We start from the raw sequence: 25,642 nt of genomic DNA, 5'->3' as shown, positions 1-25,642 counted from the left end.
CATGTTGATTTTTGCCCAGTTGCTTTGTTTTCTCCCTCGTGTTACTGTTTTATGAAAGCTGTGAGTTTTAAATTTTGGGTGTTTTTACACTGGTGGGTTTTGATTGTTCTTGTCCATATATAGAGCACTTTTAAGTATTTCTTGTACAGCAGGTCCTATGGCGACAAATTCCCTTAGTGTTTGCTTGTCTGGTAAAGACTTTGCTTCTTCTTTGTTTATGAAATTCGGTTTTGCAGGACACAAAATTCTTGGCTGGAAGTTATTCAGTTTAAGAAGACTAAACATGGGACCCCAATCCCTTCTGGCTCATATGATTTCTGCTGAGAAGTCTGCTGTTAGCGTGAAGTGTTTTCCTCTGTAGGTTACTTAATGCTTTTAGCTTGCAAGCTCATAGGATTTTCTCCTTCACTTTGACTTTGGCCAGACTGATGGCTGTGTGCTTTGGTGATATCCTATTTTCCATGAATCTGCCAGCTGTTGAATGACCTTCTTGTAACTGAATGTCTAAATCTCTAGTAATACCAGGGAAGTCTTCCTCTACTATTCCTTCAAATAGGTCTTCCATGTTTCTGCTTTTTCTCCTCCTTCGGGGATACCTATCATTCTTATATTTGTTCACTTTACATGATCTCGTATTTCTTGAAGAGATTGTTCATTCTTCTTGATCCTTTTCTCTTCATTTTTGACTGACTAGGTTGATTCAAAAGCCTTGTCTTCAAGCTCTGAAATTCTTTCTTCTGCTTGATCTAGTCTGTTGTTAAAGCTTTCTGCTATATTTTGACATCCCCTAAATGACTCTTTCATTTTCAGAAGTGCTGTTATATTTTTTCTTATATTATCTATCTTTTAGTAAATTTTTCATTCCTATACTGAGTTATTTTTAGGGGGTTTTTTTTTTGTGTGTTGGTTTTCAACTTTCTCATCAATCCCATTGATCTTACTCACAATCCATATTCTGAATTCCATATCTGACATTTCAACAATTTCTTTTTGGTTAGAGCCCATTGCTGGAGAGCTACTATGATCCCTTGGGGGTGTCAAAACAGCCTGTTTTTTCATGTCGTCAGAGTTCTAATGCTGGTTTCTTCTCATCTGGAACCTCTTCTCTCAGCTCAAAACAGATAGCTTTGTAGTACACCTGTTCTCCTCTGCTGGGAACTCTGTTGCTCGGTGAAGAAAGGGAGAGGTCCCTGGATGGTGTGCTTCAGTCCTGCTCCAGAAGATTGACCAGGCAGGAGAGGGTGGATGCACTGTGAGCCTGTGACACTGCTGCTCTCCTGCATTTCCCCTGCGGTTGTCACAGTCCAAGCAGGTGCTGGAGGATATTCATGTAGAGGGGTGAGCTGATCCCCAGACCACTGCTGAAAGCTCAGGTGGGGACAGGGCAGGTCCCTCTCTATGGAGGTGCGTGGCCATGGGGATTTGCTCCACCCAGATCCCCCAACGGTGTGGGCAGTGGGGGCTGGGTTGGGCTACCTGGGCAGCAGGAGTAGGTGCCAAGACTGTGGGCATCTGCTTTGCCCAGCTCAGGCAGCAGTCGCAGCATATGGTAGCAGACAGAGCACGGCAGCATAGGCATTTGCTCCACCGAGCTCCAGTGGTGTTGTGCGGCATCGGTCACAGGGCACAGACTGCCTGGCCTCCCTACTTCCTCCCTGGCCCAGCAGGGGTGATGGGGAGGCAACAGCAATGGAGCTGACCCCCAACTAGACATAGTGCTCTGTGGTTGGGACCTCAGAATGGTGCCAGCTGCAGTGCCCAGGGTTCAGAAGCTAGTAGGACCCTGCTGTGCCATCTCTCCAGAGCAATGCCACTGCACAATCTCCAGGCAGCTCCCTGTGTCAGTCCAGAGGTCTGCAGCAGTGGAGGGGCCCTCCCACAGCTCAGACTGCAATGTCTGCGAGGGGAAGTGTGGAGCCCCAGGGTTCTCTCCTCTGTCTGCTCCCCACATGAAGGCACCTTCCCCGGGCACTTCCAATCCTCCCAAGTGGATCACCCCACTTCCTTGTCCTTCACTTCAGGTGCCTCCCATCACCTCTTTGTTGATTCCCAATGCTCTCTCTTGGATGACCTATCCAAAGATGAATATCTACTTGCCACTTTGATCCTCTCCATGAAAGTGGCATGTACAGGCTGCTGCTAGTCCACCATCTCAGCCTCCAACTCTAGAGTAGTATAAGGTCCATTCTTGAGGTCATTTGGTTCTGTCCACCCCCCTTGAGCCAAGAATCACTGGCTCTGGGCTATATGTGCAGCAAGGGAAGGAGCCCCAGAGCGAATCTCCCCACCAGCACCAGGACACCACAATCAACAGGGCAATGTGAGAAAGGACCCAGAAAGGTCAGTAACGCAGGGAGGAGGTAAGGATGAGAAGTGCTATAGGTGAAGGAATCAGGACACTGGAGGCCCCCAATAAAGACAAATTGTTCTTATTGCTAAGATTATAAGAAATATCACGCTTACGACCTCACTTACCTCTCACAGTCTCCCCTACTGTCTTCCTCTTCCTCTGCCCTCTCCTAAATGCTCCTTCTTACCCTAGGCTTCCTCTCTGGGAGATCCCTTTGACATTCCCAAAAGGACCCCAACATGCCCCACATTGAATCCATCTCAGGCCTGCCCTTAGCCTGAGCTGTCTACTGCCTTGGACGCACCCTCACTGGAATCATGGTCCCATCTGGCTCTTCTTCATCACCATCTGATGCCAAGATCTGCTGGCTATGCCCTTGACATGCTTCTCAGACTAGCCATTCTCTCCATTGCAATTATCCCTGCCTTGGTGCAGATTCATCATCCCTCCCCAGACTGCTGGGATCTTCTCCAGCCTGGCCTCCCAGCCTGCTGTCCCACTCTTCCCTGAACCCGGCATCACAGTGCTGCCATGGTTACTTACAACATCCAAGGTCTGACAATACCCACCCTGGCTTTCGAATCTTCTATGACTAAAGTCCAAACTCTTTAGCAAGGCATTCACTGCATACTCCCCAGTGCAGGGCTCATCATCATAACAAGAATGGCCTGTGTTAAAGTTTTCCATGTTGCTTACCACTTGTTCACTATTTGCAGCAAGTATTTTCTTTCCTTTTTTCTTCTTTTTCTTTTTTTTTTTTTTTGTCCTGCAGCATTTCAGTCTTTTCAATGCTAATGAATATCCTCTGTTTTCAAAGTTCTTCATCCATCTTCTTAATCACAGTTTCAACTCTGTCTTGCAGTCTATATCTGCTGTCCCCCTCCAAAGTTTAACTCATGTTTTCTCCATGATTTCTCAGTTTCTCATAGCTGAGCTATTTTTACACTTCTCAAAACTTCCAAATCCATGATTAAACAATTAAGAGCTCAGAATGCATGAAATTCTTTAAGTAAATTTACAGTCAGAAATGCCTACATTTCACAAACTTTTATATACTGTTCAAAAAACTTCACACACCGTGGAAATTCTAAGTTTAAATTCAAGAAGGTTAACTACATAAATGATCAGAAATGCATCCGATTCTTATAAACAGCTTCATACTTGCCTGTCACCTCTCCGTGTCAACATGTGTAAATGAATAGATGTGCTCCTTACACGATTACTGAATGTTTTGTGTTCCTTGGCAGGAGTGATCAAATAAAAAAATGTGCCCAGATGAACTCTGAAAAAAAGGACACAGTGTTTCATGTGGCCACATCACAGCATGGGACACATTGTATCACAGTGATGAGTGGCTCAGTCTGGATCTCACCAACGAAGCACGAAGCACGAAGCACGGAGTTTGGGGATAGGGGTGCTCCATAAATGCAGTGGGGCTGTGGAGAGGGGTATGCTGAGGTTTCTACAGCCAAGCATGCTGTTGCTAACAGCAGCACCAAGTGCAGCTCTCTGAAAAGAGCAATTGCTCTTCCGGCTACCATTTCAAAAGTTTAGAGAATCCTTTAGCACCCATATCTTGAGACTGCTGATCAATCCCACCCCATCTGCTCCTTCTGGAACAATACCCACACCAGTCTAGTCTGAAAGCTGATGTGACTTTCCCCTGCTGGACGATATCCCTGGTGCCTGGCACAGCGACTGCCCACATAGGTGCTCAATGCATGCTTGTTGATTGAATGAACAAACACCAAGTGCATAGCCCTGAGACTCAATACAGGCTATTTTGTGTGTGAGTCCCAACTTCCTCGGACCTTTCTTCATGCTTGACTATGTCTGGGTTAACTAGACCCAGGCTTAGTCAGAGACCAGATTCCAAACCTGTGGAGGCAGGAAGGCAGAAATCCAGATTTCTGTCTGAACCACTAGACCACAACCTGCCGGTGCAATGAAAGACTGCCTAACCCCCCGACCTCTCTCCTTATCTCTCTGTCCTCTGCAGCCCATGTAGGAGAGAGAAGCTGCTATCACCTATAGGCAGCTGGGGTCAGCAGCCTGATGTTGGGTCGTAAACAGGCTGTTGTCATTGTTTAAAGTTTCTACAGGGACCTCTCTAAACAGGAGCTAGCTCCAGGTGGACACATTTTCCTGAAAGCTCTTGCCAAAGACCATCCCCTAAGAATCAGTACATTGAAGGTTCTAACTGGTGGAGCCACTTACCCACCATGAAGTTGTCTAATGTAACACACCAAGGTGAGGTCTGACAGATTTGAGACAGATTTGACTGGAGAGATGTGTCCATGCTCAGTCTCTGCTCAATTCTTTTCTTCTCTGTGGTCACAGTCCCCTGCATATAGGGGTGGGGAACTGGTTGAGTCCTGCTCTGTCATTCTTGGGCAAAAGGTTAGGTTAGGCTGTAAAATCACACGCCTTTCATAAGCCCAGGCTTGACTTCAAATAGTATCCGTGTGCTAGTCCCCCACTGAATGTTTGTTGAGCATCTACTAAATGCTCGGAAAGGCTGTGAGGATAAAATCAAACAGAGCTCGGGCTCTCGAATATCTTGTGTTGTAATGGGATTAACTGATCACTTAATAAGCAGTTGCAAGCTGATGATAAGTGCTGTGATGAGAGAAAGGTAGAGCAGTAGATGCTATCTTCCTTTGGGAGACATCACTCCCAGTGACATCTGTATCACTGGGAGATACACAGTTAGAAAAGTCCATAAACCATACATACAAACTAACAACTGATTATAAAGTGGGCACTGATAAAACCATGACTGAGGTCTAGACTGAGAGTATTTTCCCGTTCCCAGACGTCCCTTATCTACTCCTCCCTGATCAAAAGCAAATCTCACCCCACCGCCTCAACTGTAACCACTCTCCTGCCTTTGTTTTCCCCCCTACACGTGATCCCTAAAGAATACAGATTAATTTTGCCTGTTCTGGCGTCATGCTCTAGTATTACTTAGCATCTGACTTTTTTTCATTCAAACTTTTGTTTGTGAGATTCACTCATTTTGTTTTGTAGAGTTATGGTTTGTTCATTTAATTGTAGCATCCTATTCCATTATATAAGTATACTAAAATGTATCTGTTCAACTAAATGGTGGACATTTTTGTTGTTTGCAGTTTTTGCCTACCAGGAACAATGTTGCTGTGAACCTTCTTGTTTGAATATCCTGGTGCACATGCGTGTGAGTTTCTCTAGACCTGGAGTTGGAATTGCTGGGCAGTGTGGTAGCTGTATGTTCTGCTTTAGTAGCTACTGCCAAACAGTTTTCCATAGTGGATGTACAAATTTCACACTTCCATCCCCAGTATATGCGAGTTCCTGTTGCTTTACATCTTTGTCTACATTTGGTACTCCCTGATTTTTAAATTATTGCTGATCTGTTGAGTGTAAAATATTTCACTGGGATTTTATTTAGTAACACATTCCTGATTGCTAATTAGATTGAGTAGGGATTTTTTTTTTTCATATCCTATCTGGGCTGTTTTGGATTCCTTCTGTGAAAATGTCTGTTGTACGAATTGTCCATTTTTCTATTGGGGTGTTTTTCTTTTTCTTGATGACTCATAGTTATTTTTGCATTCTGGACTGGTGATTCTATATATACGGCACATGTCTTCTCGTGTATTTTCATATTATTTATGATGTCATTTGATGAAGAAATTTTAACTTTAGTAATATCATATTTATCAATCTTTTTCTTTATGATTCCTGCATCTTGGATCTAGGTTAAGAAAATCTTCTCTACTTTGAAGTAATAAACATATTCTATATTGTCTTCCAGATACGTTCTAGATTTTCTTTCACTCTTTAACTTTTAATTTTGAAATATTTATAGACTCACAAAAAGTGGCAAATTCTTCCCCCCTTTTTTCCCCACTGGTGATATCTTATATAACTGTAGCACAATAGAAAAAGCTGGAAATTGACATTGATAAGCATTGCTAGCTAGACTACAGACATTGTTCAGTTTTTACATGCACTCCTGTCTGTGTGTGTTGAGGGTGTGTGTGTGGAGGAGGTGTGTGTGGGTGTGGTTTTTACGAAATTTGATGCCTTTCATTGTTCAGTGTTTAATCCACAGGGAGTTGCTTCTGTGCATGGTGTGAGGTGGAGTCAGTTTATTTTTTTTCCGCTATGAATAACCAATTGTTCTAGCATCATATTTTGAATAGTCCATCCTTTTCCCCACCGATGTGCAGCGCCTATTCTGACATTAACTGAATTTCCATACATGTGTAGGTCTGTCTCTTCTACTCTGTAGATCTATTTATCCATCCCTGCTCCAACACACTATTCTTAATTACTTTATATTAATAATAAGTCTTGCTGTATGGCAGAATAATTTCCAAGATTTTGTTCTTCTTCAAGAGTATCTTGGCTACTCTTGGTCTTTTCCTTTCTAGTATAAATGTTAGAATAGGTTTTTCAAGTTTCACAAATAATCTTATCAGGATTTTATTGGAACTGTATGGAGCTACATTGTGGAAAACAGACACCTTTACAATAGTGAATCTATCCAAGAACATGATTTACCTAGTTTATCTAAGTTTTCTTTAATGCATTTCAGTAAAATATTGCAATTTTCTCCATGAAGAGTTGGCACATATTTGGTTAGATTTACACCTAAGTATTTTGCACTTTTTGTTTCTCTTATAAATGTTATTTCAATTATATTTTCAAACTGATTGTTGGGGGTATGTGGAAATACAATTGAATTTTGTGTATTGATTTTTTATTTATTAACTTTTCTAAACTCTCTTATCAATTCTAATAATGTATTTATAAATTCTTCTGGATTTTCTGAAAAGATAACCATGCAACTTGCAGACAATGACAGTGTTCTTTCCTCCTTTCCAATCGTTCTCTCTATCTCTTCTTGTTTTGCTACTGGCTTGGACAAAATTGACAAGCAGTGATTATAGTCCACATCCTTGCTTGAACTTGTCTGTAAGGAGCAAACATCTGACATTTTGCCATTAAATTAATGCTTCCTGTAGGCTTTTGTAATTTCCTTGAATCAGATTAACAAATTTCCTTCTCTCCCTAGATTGTTTATTTGTTTGGTCTTCATGTCTTCCAACATTTCCAATCTTCCTTTTGACATTATTTTTCTTCTTTCCAAAGTATGTTCTTTAGAACAGTGGTCCCCAACCTTTTTGGAACCAGGGACCAGTTTCATGGAAGACAATGACAATTTTTCCACTGGGGTGGGGACGGAGTGGGTGGAGCTCAGGTGGTGACGCCAGCAATGAGGAGCTGTAAATACAGATGAAGCTTCACTCACTCATCCGCTGCTGCTCACCTCCTGCTGTGCAGGGTGGGGGCGGGGGAGCTCAGGTGGTGATGGAAGAGGCCCTGTTCCTAATAGGCCACCAACCGGTGCCAGGCCGCAGCCAGGCCGCAGCCAGGCCGCAGCCAGCCCGGGAGTTGGGGGCCACAGCTTTAGAAGCTCCTTTAATAAAAATTCTGTTGATGGTAATCTCTCTTGATTTTTGTTTTTCTGAAAATATCTTTATTTTGCTCTGTTCCTGAAAGAAAGCTTTAATGATGTAAACTTGTGTCTTTTAACTTTATTGAGGTATAATTTATACATCATAAAATGCATCCATTTTAAGTATGTGATTCAAAGATTTCTAGTGAGTTTGCCAAGTTGCATAACCATTTTACCACTATCCAGGTTTAGAACTTTTATATCATCCCAGTAATATCTCTTGTACCCATTTAAAGTTGATTCCATCCCCACCTGCAGGCCCAGGCAACCCCTAATCTACTTTCTGTCTCCAGAATTTTCCTTTTCTGGACATTTCATATAAATGAAATTAAATATGTGGCCTTTTGTGTCTGACTCCTTTCACTTAGCATTCCATTTAGTATTCCATTGTATAAATATATTTCATTTTGTTTATCTATTCACTAATTCATGGGCATTTGGGTTGTTTCCACTTTGGGGCAATTTGATGAATGATAAACAGTATGCAAGTCTTTGTATGGATGTATGTTTTCATTTCTCTTGGTATCTACTTAAGAGTGGAATTGCTGGGTCATTAGTCACCCTTCCTAAATTTACTTTTAACTGTTTAAGAAAATGCCAAACTATTTTCCAGAGTAGCTTCCCACCAGTAGTAATATTTGAGGATTTCGATTTCTCTACATCCTGCCAGCAGTTACTGTCTGTCTTTGATTATAGCCATTGTAGTGGGTGTGAAATGGTATCTCATTGTGGGGTTTTGTTTTTTTTTTTTGTTTTTTGTTTTTTGTTTTTTTTTTTTTTTTGAGACAGAGTCTTGCTCTGTTGTCCGGGCTAGTGCTGAGGCATCATCCCAGCTCACAGCAACCTCAAATTCCTGGACTCAAGCCATCCTCCTGCCTCAGCCTCCTGAGTAGCTGGGACTACAGGCATGTGCCACCATTCCCGGCTAACTTTTTCTATATATATTTTTAGCTGTCCATATAATTTCTTTCTATTTTTAGTAGAGACGGGTTCTCGCTTTTGCTCAGCCTGGTCTGGAACTCCTGAGCTCAAAAGATCCGCCGCCTCGGCCTCCCAGAGTGCTAGGATTACAGACGTGAGCCACCGAGCCCGGCCTCATTGTGGTTTTAATTTGCGTTTCCTGAATCATTTTGAGCATCTTTTATGTGCTTATTAGCCATTTGGGTATTTTCTTTGGTGAAATGTCTATTCAAATCTTTTACTTATTTTTTAATTGAGCTGTGTACCTTCTTATTATTGCATTATGAGAGTTCTTTGTGTATTCTGGATACTAATTCTTTGTCACATCCATGATTTGCAAATATTTTTTCCAGTCTGTGTTCTGTCTTTTTCAGTGAGTTTATGTGCCTTGAAACTTTATCTGTGAAATTCTTTAAGGCCTAGATTGAAATTGCATTGCTCCAGAGATGAATTGTGTTTGCTTCTGCCAGCCACCTGGGGATACTTGTACAATCCAAGATGATTTCCCCACTGAGTTTGCATTCCAGACAAGCTAAAGAGAGAAGGGCAGGGCACCCTCCTGCGATGTCAGGGCACAGGAGAAAGTTGCACATTCACTCCCACTCACAATGCCACAACTTAGTCATATCTAGCTGTAAGGTAGGCTGGAAAATGTAGCTTTTAGCCTGGTGGCTTTGTGCCCAGCTAAAAATCCTATGCAAAAAAAAAAAAAAAAAATGGTGTCACACCTTTTAGTAAATGAGAAAGACCCACATTTGAACTCAGGTCTGTATGATCCCAAAGCCATGCCCCTTGCACTATATTATGTCACCTTCCTAGGAAGAAACCAATAGGATATTACTGTTTTAATAGATTCCTAAGAATCCTCACGTCTCCAGGAAATAAGTGGCAGAGCCACTCCTTGGCTGCCTACTTAAACTTCTATCTGCTCAAGGGATCATCTTCTCACTGAACCACTCTGCCTTTCCAGACTATTCCTGGGAAGGGCATTTACATGGCGATCTGAGTGACATTATACTCATCCTCTATTTTTCCATGGAGTCAGCAATCACCCTTCCCAACTTCATTCTTTCTCCTCTTCCCAGAGAACTAACTTTGCTCCATGGCCCAGCATCTGGAATTCCTCCAGCCTACTTTGTGGCACTCAGCCCAATTCTGGGCCTCCTGAGCATCCTCTGAGCCATCGGACAGGAAGGCTGGGCGTCAGCCTGGAGCTGCCCTGCCAGGGACAATATTTGGAGGACTATGCCCCTGATGGAATGCTCGCTGCAGTGGCCAGTCAGGAAATGCCACTGGCCTCAGGGCTGCACACAGAAGCATCTACTTTGGCTGGGAAGGTGCCTGAGTATAAAAATTGTTGAGTTTCCTTTTCTTTCCTTTGCAGATCTCTGCAGGAGTTTGAGAACCAGCTAAGTGGGAGAATTATCTGGTAGTTCTAAAAGCAAGTTTCTTCTCGTGCCTGAGTTCTCCTTAGCTGTACTGTATGTGTATACTTCAGGTTCCCTCCGTATCACACTTTGTCTTACCTATACTCTGTTAAGTCTGTTTGAATGGTAGTTAATGTCTCCCTAACCAGAGGTGACAAGTCCCATTCGGAGCTGAGCAAAAAGGTTAGCGAGGTTGACTTCACGTGGGTTAGACACCGTAGAGAAATGAAACTGTGGAAACTGCTTAAAACTAGCAGAAGGATGAAACGCTTATTGTGGGAACAGAGGTGAGAGCTCCGACTGCCACCACCCTGGAGCTGTCTGAGCAAGGGTTGAAGGCAGGGAGACAGAAAGAGCATCCCAGACTGGGGTGCCTGCAGGTAAAGAGGCAAGAGGATGTCAAAGTTCCTGGCATGTGTAAAGGACCCTGAGTACTTGGGGGTGATTAGGGGAACAGCGCTGTAGGAGGGGGAAGGGCTGGTGGCACGTTGGGAGAAGCGGTTTTGTGGCTTGTTGCCACTGACCCCTTCAGATCTGTTCTAGGCCTTTCTCTGCCCTGTTCTCAGCCTGAGGCTGACCCCTGTGGACTGTGTCACCCGGACTCCCATGCTGTGGCCTTCCAGCGAACGTCAGCAAAACGGGAGGCACCAGCAGCAAATCAGATGGGGGCAGAGTGAGGTGGGGTGTGGATTCCCAACACCCCCAGCGCCCTCCCTGCCCAGGGACAGTGTTGGCCGTGGCTGCCTTCTCGGAAGCGTGGCTACAGCTCTCCCAGCTGCCCGCAACACTGCCCTTCCCTCTTGCCTCCTTAGGCCTGGGGTGGGAGGCGTTTCTCACTGCACCATCGGGTGCTTTAACCTTCGTTCAACGGTCCCTTCACGAACCTCCTGAGTCAGCCGTGGAGAGTGGCCCACCCGCTCCCTGACAGGACCCTGGCTGATGCCTGTCGTTGGGTGAGAATGGTGGCATTCTTGTTTTCTTTTTGTTTTTGTCTTCCAAGGACAGGGCAAACTGTGTTTTTGAACTCCTAAAACTGATAAACTGAAACAAGCCAGACACAAAAGGCCACAGAGCCTGGAATCCCATTGACAGGAAATATCCAGAAACAGTCCATCTACGGAGACAGCAAGCAGATTAGCTGTTGCCGCAGGCTGGGGTGTCAACAAGGAGCGGTCACCCTTGGGCAAGCGGGACCTTTTTAGGGTGATGGATTGTGGTGATGGTTGTACAACTCTGTAAATACATTGAACATTATTGAATTGTACACTTAGAACAGGTAAATTTTAGGATGTGTAAAGTATACATCAATAAAGCTGTTAAGATTATAAATAAACCATATCAACAGTAAAGAAAGTTTGGAAAAGAAAGAAAAAAAATCACTTATAATCCCAACACCCTAACACAGCTCTTATCATTTTTTTTCGTATTCCATACTAGTTATTCATCTGCATTTGACAATTATGTAAATAATAACATTAGCTAACAATTATTGCACGCTTACTGTGGTCCGAGCAAGTGCTGGGTTACACGCACACCAGGCAGTGTCTCAGTTGGTCCCCACAACAAACTATGAGGAAGGTACTATTATTATCCACACTTTATTAATGAGAAACCTGAAGCTCAGAGAGATGAACTGACTTACTATGTGAACTTAATTTTCTACCTTGCTGCAGTCTTGAGTCTTTTAATGCCTGCAAAATAGTTTATCAGGTCAGTACATCTCACAATGCTTAACTCTTCCCGTGTTTGTAACATTCATGTTTCCATTAAAAATGTGATGAACATCTTCATTAGAAATAGCTTTGTCCGTATTTAATATTCTCTTATTAGGATGCTTTCCTAGAAGCTGGGTCAAAAGGAACAAGGCAATTTTAAAATTTCTTGAAGTGCAATTGGTCTCCAAAGGGTTGGGATTTATGTCCCCACCCAGCAATCTTGTCCTGTCCTCACCAGCACTAACTATGCCAAGGTTTTTAATGTTCTGCTTAATTAGCTGGGCTCTTAATTCTTATTTTAATTTTCATCCATTTAACTTCATTAGAAAGGTTGTGATTTTTTCCGTACCAGTTGAATTTGATCTTTTGTAATTTATCTGTTTTCTGCCCTTTTGTTTATTGGTATCTTAATGATTTTCTCACCAATGTATGTGAGTTCTTTAATAAACATATCAACCTCTCCCCTATTTGCCTATTTATTTATTTTACAAACTTATTTTATGTATTTTTCAATAATGACATCGATTACTCTTTTCCTTTGTGAATTTTCCATTGCTTCTAGACTTTCAAAGGCATCCCTCTCCAAGGCTTTGATAATATTCAGTTATAGTTTTCTCCTGGTTTTTCTGTAGTAGAATTGGTTCTACACTGAAGAACAATCCCTCATGTATTTTAGTGTATAGTTTGAGATGTGGGTCTAAACTATCGTTTTCCCAAACTGTTACTTAGCTTTTTCAATATCGAACATTACCTCCTTTCCCTACTGTTTTGTGACCCTTCCTTTATCTATTAATATATTATATTTTTATAAGAGGGTCTGTTTTGCTCCAGAGCCATGCTGTTTTAACAATCATTGTTTGGTAACGTGTTTGTATTTGGTGGGTCTAAAAAGTCTCACCTGGTCCTTCACGAGAGGTCAGGTCATTCTACCTGCAAGGCACCTGGGCAAACAGCTGGAAATGTGGCGCTCTCCCGCCCTCGGCACAGGACACAGGTGGAACTACTGACACAGATTGAGGTGGGGAATGTTCTAGGACCCTGGGCGTGACTGAGAACTCCAAGGAGAAGAGCAAGGTAAGAAACCTTGTTCTGAGATGGCGAGAACTAACAGGGCCAGAACAGCCTTTCAAGACAATTTTAGCTAATTCCTTTAGTATTTAGAGAGGCAAATCCTAGCCAATGAGACTAAGTCTTCTGCCCAAACCCATAGCGGTGCTTAGTGGCAGAGCTGGGATTAGATCTGGGTTTCTGGGCTGCTGGTCAGGGGCTCCCTAATGTCATGAGGAGGAGAAGACTCTGTGGGCTGCAGCACCAGGGAAGGCTGAGTAATCATGACGACAGCTCGTGTATGAACACCACTGCACTAAATCCTTCCGCGCCTACTATCCGCATTTGGTCTTCACCCCAGCCCTTCTGCCAGGTCCCGTGCAAAGCCTCTTAACTGCTTCCCCTCAACTCGCCGGTCAGGTTAACCAGCCCCCTCTCTCTGTCCTGCGTGCACCAGCCGCTGCCCCCAGCTAGGAGCTTGTCTATAACAGGTTCCACGCTTCTGCTCTCCCCAGGTGAGAGGAGCATTTCCCCAGAATCAGTTATTCACGTTCCCAAATCTATATAAGCCATGCCATCTACACATGGCACTGTAATTGTGTGATGTAACCAAAAGTAACACACCCGAGAGGGAAGCGTGTGGAACGAAAGGAAACTGTTGCTGTTGTATGTCAAACCGTTGCTTTGGAAAGACCTGATGAAGGCGAATCAATGAAAAAACTTGTTGAATGAGGTGCAGACGAGAGAACTGTAAACGACAGGAGCAGCTTCGTATAAATCTAGAGCGTTCTGCATTCAAATTGCTTCACAGATAACTTAGGCTTTCTCTTTGTTATAAAGACGGAAACTGGAAATGGTGAGTGTAGCTTATGCAGGACAGACAGGGAGAAACTTCATTCATCACAAGGCTCTTTTTTAAAGAATGGCCTTGCATTCTCATCAAAATAAGATTATATGTGTTCTTTCTTATGGTTTCTGACCTTGACCGAAGTGTTTGATTAGCTACCAGTCCCAATTGCGTAGGAAAGAGGCCGTCCTTTGATACAGGGTAATAGGAAATAATCTCCATTTCCAGATGAGCTGTCCCGGCTCCAAGAGCACGGCCAGACCCTGAAAGGCACAGAGACATGGCACGGGGACAATACCACACAAGGCCTGGGGTCCAAATTCCAGCTCCACCCTAACCAATGGTGTGGTCTTGGCCAATCATTTATCTTCTTTGAGCTCGATTTTCTCTCTGGTTAAATAACATCTGTCTTGGTGATTATCTAGATGGAAGGAAATAATGTTGCCTCCACCCAGCACGGTGCCAGGCCCATTTGAAGATGTGAGCTTCCTTTTCTGACTCTAAATGAAAGAAAGGGGAAGAAATAAACTTCAATGTGTGGATTGGATGTGGAGAAGTAGGAGAGACGATGGCATCCCTCCCCATCGGCAAATTCCAACTCACAGAATGTGGCAGTCTTCGGAGGGGGCACCTGGTAAGTTGTTCTGTCAGGTGCACATCAATAGAACCCTGTGCCCAAGGGCCAAGACAAGAGGACCCTGGAACAGAATGCCCAGGACCACACTGGAGCCGAGCAGAGGGAGAGCCTCAGGAGTCTGCAATGGAGGGTTGTGCCACATGAACTGGCTTTGGGAGGGTCCATTTGCAGGGCGTCGCACCACCTGGGAGGTTGCTCTGTATTCCTTGGAAGGCATTCTGAGTCCTAAGACCTATAAACCTTTTTCCCCGGTAGTTGAGCCCTGTGACTTCCCCAGCTGCTGAGCCAAGAACTCTGGCCTGAGGGCGAGAAGAAGCCCCAGTCAGTTTCCCAGAACACATCTGTGTGTGTGTCCATGTGTCTGCCTGTCTGTTTCTGTCTCTCTGTCTCTGTCTGTCTCTCTCCATCACTCTGTCTCTCTCTGGGGCTGAGTCAGATGAGAGAGTCCTCATGTTTCACTGGCTGGCAGTTTTTGCCCTTCCCAGTACAGCCGTTCCCAGCCCACAGATGCAGAAAGAGCGGCTGCTAGCATGAGTTATTTTTGTCAGCTGAGTCACCATGCCAGAAAGCAAGCTATGACCCCACCTTCTGTCTGCTCTGAGGAGCTGGAACCAGCTGGGACCTTGGGACCCCTGAGAGCCCTAACTGGAACATCTCCCATTTGAGCCCAGCATCTAGCCCCTAACTGGAGGAGGCAGCCATCCCATTCACACTGGGCCGCATGGAGAGGCCTGGCCGGCCCTTCCCGTCTAGCCCTGCCTGGTGATGAGGACTTGCAGGGCTCACTGGTTCCCATCCGTCTGGCCTCTCTGCAGCCTCAGGGCTGTGCATGGGGATGGCTGCTCCCGGAGGCTCCCTCTGGCCTGTGTCATGGCTACTGGTGCCCCAGCCCTCGGCTGCCTGGCCCGCTAGACTCTGTCCCCTTAGGGAGGGGCCACACCTGCTTCATGCCTTTGAAACATATCTCAGTGGCTGGAACATAGTAGGTATTCAATAGCATTAGTTTTCATGGTGGTGCCACAGGCCAGCCACCTGCCTGTCACCTCCTTTACCTTTAGGCCTCTCTGCTGCCTGGAAGCCCCTCATTTTCCCTCTGTTATCACGTCTACCCATGTCTTCCCCTCCAGCCCTCAGCACCTGCTGCCCTTCACTCTCCCGCATCCCCTGGAACCCCAGGCAAGAACAGTCTGCACGTGGGCACACACAGGGGGCACAGGTGTGTTTTTCTGGGAAATCCCAGAGGAGTCCTTGACCCCTAAGAGGTTTAGAACTACTGGGAGGGACTGAGGAGGCCTGGAAAGGTTTGGTGTGAAGCAGCCCATTAGCAAGATGGGCCTGGCAGCCTATGGGTTGGGTTCTCCTCTATTTCTCTCTCTCTTTTTTTTTTCCTTAGAGACAGATTCTGTCTCTGTCACCCAGGCTGGAGTACAGTGGTATGATCATAAAGTAACCTTGAACTCCTAGCTCAAGCAATCCTTCTGCCTCAGCCTCCTGAGTAGCTGAGACTATAGATGCACGCCACCACGCTCAGCTAGCTTTTTTATTTTTTCTAGCAACAGGGTCTCACTATGTTGCTCAGGCTGGTCTTGAACTCTTGGCCTCAAGCAATTGTCCTGTCTTGGCCTCCCAAAGTGCTGGGGTTCCAGGCATGAGCCACTGCTCCTGGCCTCACCTCTATTTCTTTTGTAAGCTTCCCTTTTTGGGTAGGAAAACTTCTCGGAGTCTTCAGTGTCGCGGCATTCATTGTGTATTTTTCCCGTGATGGCATTCAGATGCGATGAGTCCCAGTCTCTCTCTGTCTATCTGAATAACACGGCTTTCTTCTACAGTTTTTCATTTTTTCACATTCTGAACATTTTTAAAGGAGAAATCATTTTAGCTGAGCAGGAATTGAAACTGGAGATGGAGTGAATCACCTTGGTCTCATTTAAAATAGATAACTGGGTTTGGTGAGAGCTGGAGTCAGCCATTCGCTGGGACACCGTGCACAGCTGCAAGAAGCGATACCCCTTGTAAATAAATCACCTGCTGGCAGCCTCAACTTGGAATATTTATAAGGAACAGACCTGGGAAGGAAGAACTGTAAGTCTAGGTTGCAAAGATTATCGGAAGAAGGGCTTCACAGTATGTCCAGAAAGTTTGCTTCTTGGTGGCCTACAGGAAGACAGGGGAGAAAGGACAGCTGCAGATTCCATTAGGGCAGGAACGGTGTGCAAAATTTTATTTCATTTTCGACAGTGGCATGTCCTTGTGTATATCTGCGAGTCTTTCTCACTGCAAAAGAGGGGAAGTCCGCCTGTCTTCCTTCCTACCCTCCAAGCTTTGGCAAGGAGCTGGGGCAGGATGCCCCCTAGATGCCTGAGGGGGTCCCCACATTTGCTCCAAATTAAGCCAAAGCCCTGTCGCACCGTAGGCCACAGGGATGCCCGGCCGGGCCCCCCTTCTCTGGTTGTAATGTTGATGAAGCACTTTGGGTGAAAGGGGATCTGTCCCGGGGAAGGGATACACCGGGCCTGGTGAGGTATCAGTGTACACTTATCTCAGTGCGGAGCCAGATGCTGCAAGTGGACTCCCAAGTTCAGTGAGCTCGGTGTAACCTTAGGCAAGCTGCCTCCTCTCTGAGCATCTTCCCCACCTCCACCTTCCCGCTGCTCAGTCGGTCTCATCTATTAAATTCCTCCAGGGACAGTGGGAAACCACACCCCTCCCCCAAGAGAGCCTCAGAGAACCCGGGAAAGGCACGTCCAGTGTAGTGGAAGGAGCACTGGCAAGGCGTGGAGAGCGCTGGGCCATGTGGCCTTGGGACCTCAACCAAGACCTCACCGAGTCCTCATCAGTGACAGTTCACTCAGCAACCATTTGTATATTGCACCCTTGTCCTGTGTGCACCGCTGTTGTAGGAACTGGGCATAAAAAGATGCAAAAGGCAAGGTCCTGTGATCCCAGGAATCAGAGACGTGAAAGCAGACACGTGAATTACACCACACTAGAGCGCACAACCGATGGAGGGACAGAGATGGTGCAGGGCGGGGTGGCACCAGCCTAGGGGGAGGGATGTAATAGGAGGTGGCATCTGAGCTGGCTGCCGAAGGGTGAGTAGAGGTGAGCCGGGCCAGAGAGAGGGACAGGAGGAGTGGCCTTCAGGCAGAGGGGACAGAGGAGGCAAAGGCCCAGCAGCAGGAAGCAGCATGGTGCACGGAGAAAGTAAGAGCATTTTGGTGCTGGTGTTGGGAATGGCAAGAAAAGAGGATCTGTAGGCAGGAGCAAAACATAAAGGGCCTCGAACCGCAGTTTAAGGAGTTTGATGATCCTTTTAAAATGTAGCTCAGAGCATGTCACTCCTCTACTCAGAGCTCTTCCAGGGCTCCCATTTTCCCTGCAGTGAAAGCCAAAGTCCTTACAACATTGCCTGGCTTCCAGGTGACTCTCTGATCTCATCTCCTTCCGATGTCACACACGCTCACAACATTCCCCCTGCCCCTTAAACAAGTCGGGCAACACCTGCCTCAGCACCTTTGCACTGCCTATTCCCTCTGCCATGAATGCTTTTCCCCAGCTATCTCCATGGCTCACTCCCTTACCCCCTTTAGGGTCTTATTGAAATATTACTTCTTGAGGAGGCCTGCCCTGATCATCCTTTTCAAAATTGCAGCACCCTGCTTTCCTCATTCCACACTCCTAAATCTCCTTAACCTGTTCAATTTTTTATCTTGAGAGCACTTACCACCTTTCAACATACTCTGTATTTTCTTATCTATATGTTTTATTATTTATTTCTATATTTATATTCACCCAACTAGAAGATAAACTTGCCCAGGGCAGGTATTTTTATCTGCTTTGTTCACTGCTATACTCCCAGAACCTAGAGCAGTGACCAGGACATGGTAGGTGCTCAACAAATATTTCCTAACTAATGAATGACTAAGCTAGGGAGCCACTGATAGGCATTAGGTGGGAGAGTGACACACCCAGATTTACAAATTAAAATCTTTCTAGCTGAATAGTGTAGACTCAATGGTTATTCCACTCCAGTTTTCTCATCATGATCCACAGTAGTAAACTCATTTGAATCATGATCTAGTGCCCATACTATGAACACACAAATGTACATAAAAGTCTAACCGAAATAAAAGTTTCATGAAACAATTCCACAACCCACCAACAGATCATGGCTTATAGCTCAAAAAATACTGGTATAATGTTCTGGGGTTAGTGATGATGGCTGTATATTATGAACACACTAAAAATTACTGACTTGTACACTGTTAAATGGTTAAGATGGTGAATCTGAGGTCATATAAATTTTATCTCAACGAAAAAAAGTCTTTTATGGTGGAGGAAATTGGTTTAAAAGAGGCCAACCTGCAGATAGGAAGACCAACTAGAAAATGGTTATCATAATCCAGGGGAGAGGTGACGGCTGGGCAGAGGTAGTTGAAATCGAGAAGAAAGACAATTCCAGAGCTATTCAGAAGGTTACATTGGAAAATGTGAGAGTTAGAGTCAAGGTTAATTCTCGACTTATGAACACAGCCATTGTATATATATAGGATACCACTTTTATTTTGAAAAATCACCTAGATGTGTGCACTCACACATTGGCCAAAGCACAGAAGAGCTCTGAGGCCACAAATGCCACACCATTGGCCAGCTAGGGGAGCCCACAGAGTGACACCAGGGCTCCGCCAGCATCTCCGGGGCGGCAGCAACAGGAGAGTCCGGGGAGGTCCGGGAGGGAACAGGTGCAGGGTGCCCGGAGTGTGCGGTGTTGCGGGAGCCAGAAGAGTGGAAACCTTCAAGTCCGATAACCGGCCAAGACGTCCAGAGATACAGTCCCTGGCAAGTGTCTGAGGAGGCAGCAAAGGCAGAGGCCAAGACCCAGCGGGCCAGTCTCAGAGGAGTGGGTGCTCAGGAGCAGCTCCCCCAGGGGACTCACGATCCCAGAAGCAACTGGGCCTCAGGGCCCTAAAAGGCCAACTCGCCTCCATTTGCTTCCCCGCCTCCCTCACCCTCCCCTATCTACAAGCACCAGTTAGCACGGGCAAGGGGCCCTTACTCCCTGTAGTGACCCTCTGACATGGGGTCCAGGTGGCCTCTGGATGCCCCTGAGGGAAACTTCCTGTTAACGAGATTGCTCCGTGTGGGCTGGACAAAGGGTGGGGAGCTGTGGCAATAGGAAAATGGACCGATGGATCTCATGGCCAACTACTTTATCCTTCTGAAAATTCTCTTCCTTGATTTCTCCTATGCCCCTGCTATTCAAAGTGTGGTGTGCGGACCGGTAGCATCAGCATCATCCAGGAGCCTTATGGAAATGCAGAATCTGTGCTCCATCCCAGACCTACTGAGCTAGAATCTGCATTTTCATAAACCTCCCCAGTGACGTATGTATAACAGTGAAATCTGAGAAGCCCATCCCATACCATTCTTTGCTGCTCTTCACATGACACCCTGGCTACTCTTTCTCAGTCTTCTTTGCAGACACTGTCTCCATTGCCCCTGTTAATGCTGGAGACCCTCTGGCCCTTCCCTCTGCCTCTGCCCTTCTCCCTGGGTGATCTCAGCTGCTCCCATTGCTTCAAATGCCATCTGCCTGTCATGGACGCCCCAGTCCATATAACAACAAGGACCACTTTTCTGGGTGTTTGACCCGTAGATCCAAATACCTATGAGATGGCTCCAGCAGACCTTAAAAATGCCACATGCCCCATGCTGAATCCATTCTCTCTCCACCAGCCCTGCAGTCTCAGCTCTTATGTTCCCTAGGTCACCCAGGCACCCATCCAGGGACTCATCCCAGCCTCCTCTCTCACCTTTAACCCCTGAATTCATTCTGCTGTGAGTCCTATTTCCTAAGCAGTTTCTGATCCCGGCCCCCTCCCCCTCCATCCTCACTGCCACTGCCCCCGTTCAGGTCCTTATCAGCTCTCTCCTAAGTTCTGCTGCAGGTGCCAACTCTGTGCCAACTCGCCAGCACAGCTATCCTCCAAGTGGCAATTGCCATCCAAGCTGAAGGAGGTGCTGCCATCTTACAGATACCAAAACTGGAACATGTGGCCTCGTTGGTTGTTGTGCAGGGGACATGAATTCTGGAAGACCTCACACCAACAAATGCACTAGCCCCAAACTGACACTCATGTCACAATGGCTCACACAACACATTGGTCAGCAAGGGGCGAGGAAAGTGGGGAAGGGTGACCCTCCTGTGTCACAGCCTGGAAGGAGAGGACAACTGAATATGGGTGAGCCCCAGAAGCCTCTTCCAACCATCCTCCTCCTCTGTTTATAGCCTGTATCCTCATCTGACACACCATGTATTTGCCTGTTTACATATTTTTGTTCTACCCCCCTTCACCCTCTATAGAATATAAGCTTTTTGAGGGCAGATTTTTTTTTTGTTCATTGCTGTATTCCTTGTGCCTGAACAGGGGCTGGCACATAGCATTCAATAAATATTTGATGAGTGAGTTAAATGATAAAATGAATAAGCAAATGGTCTAGGTGGTATGCATTTATGGAGGTGAGGGTAGGGGAAAATGGGGAAGGAGGAGCCTGGAAAGTAAGAAGGGGTCATATTATAAAAGGCATATAAAGTACAGAGAAGGAGTGGGGGGATCTTAAAAGGGAAATGACGTGTTCTGGAAGATCACTTAGGATGCAGGTTGGAGGGTGGGTTGGAAGGAGCCCCACTGGGGGCAGGGAGACCACAGGGGCCGGCTGGTGGTTTAGGGGTGGAGGGGTATTCATGAAGGAGGAGCAACAAGACTTGCTGGGAGACTGGATGTGGGGTTTGAGAGGAGTCAGAGGAATCAGCATGACGTTAAAGGGTTGGCTTGAGTCACCAGAAGGCCGGAAGGATGAAGTTCTGTTGACTCCTCCTCACGTGAGGAGGACTGAGGGGTGGAGCAGATCTGGGGAGCTCGTGGCAATGAGGAATTTGTCTGGGACATGTGAACTTTGACATGGCCATTCAACATGCTCCTTGTTAAACTATACATTACTCCCCATGTGAATGATGTTTCCTCACACTGAAGTTTTGCACACACTGTCTCCTGTCCCTGGAATAGCTTTCCCTCCCTCTCTGTCACCACGCCTAGCTTAGACCTCAGAAAACAAACCAGGAAGAGAAGAACCCTGGGAAGAGGGGACATTCTCTCCAGTTCCCACCTGTCCGGTGGCAGAACTACTCCCCTCACCACCTCTCGGGGGTGGAGAGGTCTGCAGGGCTGGGGGAGGGGAGTCACCTGGGTCCCTTGCAGGCCTGGATGGATAGATGCATGCATGGATAGACGAGTGGACGGACAGCCTCCAGTCAGGGCCAAGGTGGCCACCCCGTTCAAAGGCAGTCACTGCAGTCAGCTCTCATTAGCATATTACTTGGTGAAACGCAGCTCTCCCTGACATGGCTCTATCTCTCCACCTTCCCCGAGTTCTGGTCCCCAACTTTGGCCTAAAACTGTGCCCTGTCAGTCTTGTTCTTGTCCTGACCCTGTTCCTCATGCCTGACTTCCCTCCTGTGTGCCTGCCTTTTCCAGTGTCGTGAAAGTGATACCCCCTGTGCCATCGCTCAGCACGAGACAGAAGCCAAGCGTCCCTGCCTCCGTGTCCTCTGTGTGAGGGAAGAATGCCAGCTTATTCAATCCAGTCCCCAGGAAATCTTCTCTGGCCACCATCAGAAATAATGTACTGGGAACCAGTCCAGGGCCACCGTCCAGCTACAGCCCGGCTCTAGCAGTCTTTAGGGTGTAGCTGGGTGCACAGTGAGCTGCTCTTCTGCTCCCAACTGCTGTGCTGGGAGGTGATTGAATGTCGCCTCATGCATTAACCATGCACAGGAGAGGGCTGAGGGAGCTTCATTACCCACCCGTCCACCTGTGGCCCCCGTCCCTCCGTCACAGGCCATCTGGATTGACGCCTTGATTGATTACCAAGGGTTCCATTGTCCGTGGAGCTGCCGCAGCTGATGGGAGGAGGAAGGGCTACACTGAATCCAACCTGTCAGTCTCTGCTGGTGTCCCCTCTTGTGGCGCGTGGGCACATCGCGCTGGCACGTTCAGTGGAGTCGTCATTTTATGGACGGATGTCTCCTGCTGGGACAGCATCTGCCAGCCCACAAAACCCGCTCCAAATCCTATACAAGGAACTTTGGCAAAAGGAGGTAGAATTCAGCAGTTTTGATAAACCCCCAGAGAAGATCATCCCTGGGCTGTTTCCAAGGATGGAAAAGCCACACATCAACGGGTAAATTATGAAACTCAGCCACAAAATAAAGGGTGGGTGGTTTACAGAGAAATTGGCACGGTTAGGAAAGAAAAGAGAAGTGCCGATAACAAAACCTCCTCTTTGCATGTATCAGCGGGTGAAGAAGACATGGCAAGCGGCTGCCTTCAAAGCCTCCGGAGAAAGAAGAAAATAATTCACCATTTTGATTTTTGGCTCGGAGGGCGGTAGCCTTGGGTTTAGCAGGAGAAGAGGAAGAAGAGGGAGGCTGGTCTTTGTTGGGTTCGTGTTACGCGTCGGGCGTTTTGTGTCCGTGCCCTCACGGAATCTCTCCCACAGCCTGCTGAAGCAGGTAATTCTGCGCTCCTTTGTCAAGGGAGGCAGCTCAGAGCGGCGACGTGGCTTGCCACGGTCTCACGGCTTGCACGTGGCAGACTCAAGCTGGCTAATTTCCAAATCTGTCCTTTCCCTGTTATTTTGCATGTTCTCCCCAGCACATTTCAGGAAAGTGGGAAATCCAAGCCTTGCTTGAAAAGGTCTTCACTTATATTTAAACAAAATCAGAACAACAAGAAACTTGACAGCAAGTGTCCTTGAATAAAATTAGTGTGAATAATCTATACTTAATTCAGCACCCCATGGGGCATCCATCCAGGAAGGAAACAGTAATTATGCCTAAATACTCATTATGTAGAATAATAAGCGATTTCATTTTAGATCTAGAAATAACCTTAGAGACCTCTATTCAACTCGCTCACTGTGCAGATGAGATGCTCACGTGGCTGGGGAAAGAACTAGGTAAGCTTTTTACTAGATAGACGTGTTCGTGTTCTGGTGGCACCTGAGGTCCTTCTCTGGCATTTGAATATTATTTAGCAAAATGCATATTCTTACAAAAGAGACAGTCAGATGTACCCTGCCCCAATGGCCTTTCTGGGCTTCATTCCTGTTTTTGTATTCATCAATCACAGAAGCTGGCATACTGTACAATCCTGAGGAACTATGTATAATCATGCTTGCTTCAGAACAGTGGGAAAAATGGGAGAAATTCTGTCACATTTGGAGAATTCGAGGACCATATGATCTATGATATTCTTATTTATTTATTTATTTATTTATTTTAAAGACGGGGTTTCGCTCTTGCTCAGGCTGATCTTGAACTCCTGACCTCAAGTGATCCTCCCGCCTCCGCCTCCCAGAGTGCTAGGATTACAGGTGTGAACCACCACCCCTTGCCAAATCCATGATATTCATTAAAAATATTTTTGAGCATTTATTATTCTCAGTTTAAGTAATACTGATTCAACACTTACTACATGCCAGACTCTTGGCTGGATGCTTTTTATATGCATTAATCTTTACAGCACCACTGCAAAATAAGTGGTATAATTCCCAGTGCTCAGGAAGCTGAAGCTCAGCAGTTATATCTAACTTGCCCCAAATCATACAACCAGAAACTTCCAGAACCATCACTTGAACCATAGCAGTTGATGCTGGACTAAGGGAACACGTTAGCACCTCATTAAACCACTTGGCTTGCCTTGGGTGAATTGCAACCTCTGTGACCCTCCTCACATCTATGACAGGACAATTATATCTGGTCAATGAAAGGCACTGGGGCCTTATGAGGATTAAATGTGAGACCATGTGGAATCATATGTGCATGTTGAAGACGCACATAGCTCAGGACTCCTGAGCATGTGCATGATGAGATATGCAAGGATGCTTATTGCAGCATTGTTTGTAACAATGAAAAACTGTCCATCAGTAGGAGAATGATAAATAAATCATGATTCATTCATGCAATGGAATATTACGCAGCAGATAAAATGAATGAACTAGAGCTTACAAGTATCAACATGGCTAAATCTTGAATACACAATGCTGAGTGAAAAAATTGTGGAATGTGTGAAGTCATTGAGGTAAATGTTAAGCACTCAAAAATGTTATGAATTGTTTATTGGATACACATGTACCAGTAAAAGAATTAAGCATGGATGAAAAGTGTGCACCCCAAGTAAGAATAATCCTTACCTCTGAGAAGGAGGACAGGGAATAGAATCAGGGAAGTTACAAAGGACACTACAACTGTCTGTATAATTTTTTAAATCTAAAACTAATATGGTAAATGTTAATGTTTGTTAAATCTGGATAGTAGGTGTTTTTTTGGTGTATGTTTAAAATATTCATAATTAGAGAAAAGTGTCAAGTGGTAAACAACTATGAAACATCATTATGATAAATACCATTCTTTATTGCTACTGTCACTGCCACCCAGGGACCCAGCTGACAGTGCTAACTGGGAGGAGGGGACTCATCCCCAGGGCTTTTGTAAGAAGAAGATGAGGAGGTTTACTTTACTTTTGTAAGTAAATGAGGAGATGTCTGCAAAGGCCTCGAACTGCTCCTCTATTCCTGCCTTAATAACTAAATTAATCTCAATGGAGATCACAGGAGCTATCCATGAAAGAAACTATCCCAACACCCAAATTAAGAAAATATTTCAATCATCTTAAATAAGACGATGTGCATGCCTGTCCCATGCATAATGTTCAATCATGACAACTATTTTCACTCCAGAAGAATTAGGCTGGGCCTCAGAGAGGTGCACCATCAGCCAGGTATGAGGCAAAGAAACTGAAACATCATCTCACAGACTGAGCTCTCAGCTTCATGACTCTGAGGCCTCCTTATCAAGACCCTGGATGTAGGAAGGGCAAGCAGAAAACGACCCAGGGACCTTGTGCCCCTGGCTTTAAACCTTCACTTTCAATTCCAATGTTTTGAAAAACTATAACTATTGTGGTTAATGTAAGCAATGACTATGAAGCTGCTCTGCAATGAGGGCTTGTCGGTGGGGAGACACATGGGGGGAGGACCTGGAGGCATTCTGCACGTCCCCTCCCGCATGCCCAGGCACTGGCCAGAGGGAC

The sequence above is a fragment of the Eulemur rufifrons genome, chromosome 2 (genome assembly GCF_041146395.1).
Source record: "Eulemur rufifrons isolate Redbay chromosome 2, OSU_ERuf_1, whole genome shotgun sequence".
NCBI classification, from domain to species: domain Eukaryota; kingdom Metazoa; phylum Chordata; class Mammalia; order Primates; family Lemuridae; genus Eulemur; species Eulemur rufifrons.
The sequence above is the reverse complement of the archived record's forward strand: the minus strand, read 5'-3'. Positions refer to the sequence as shown.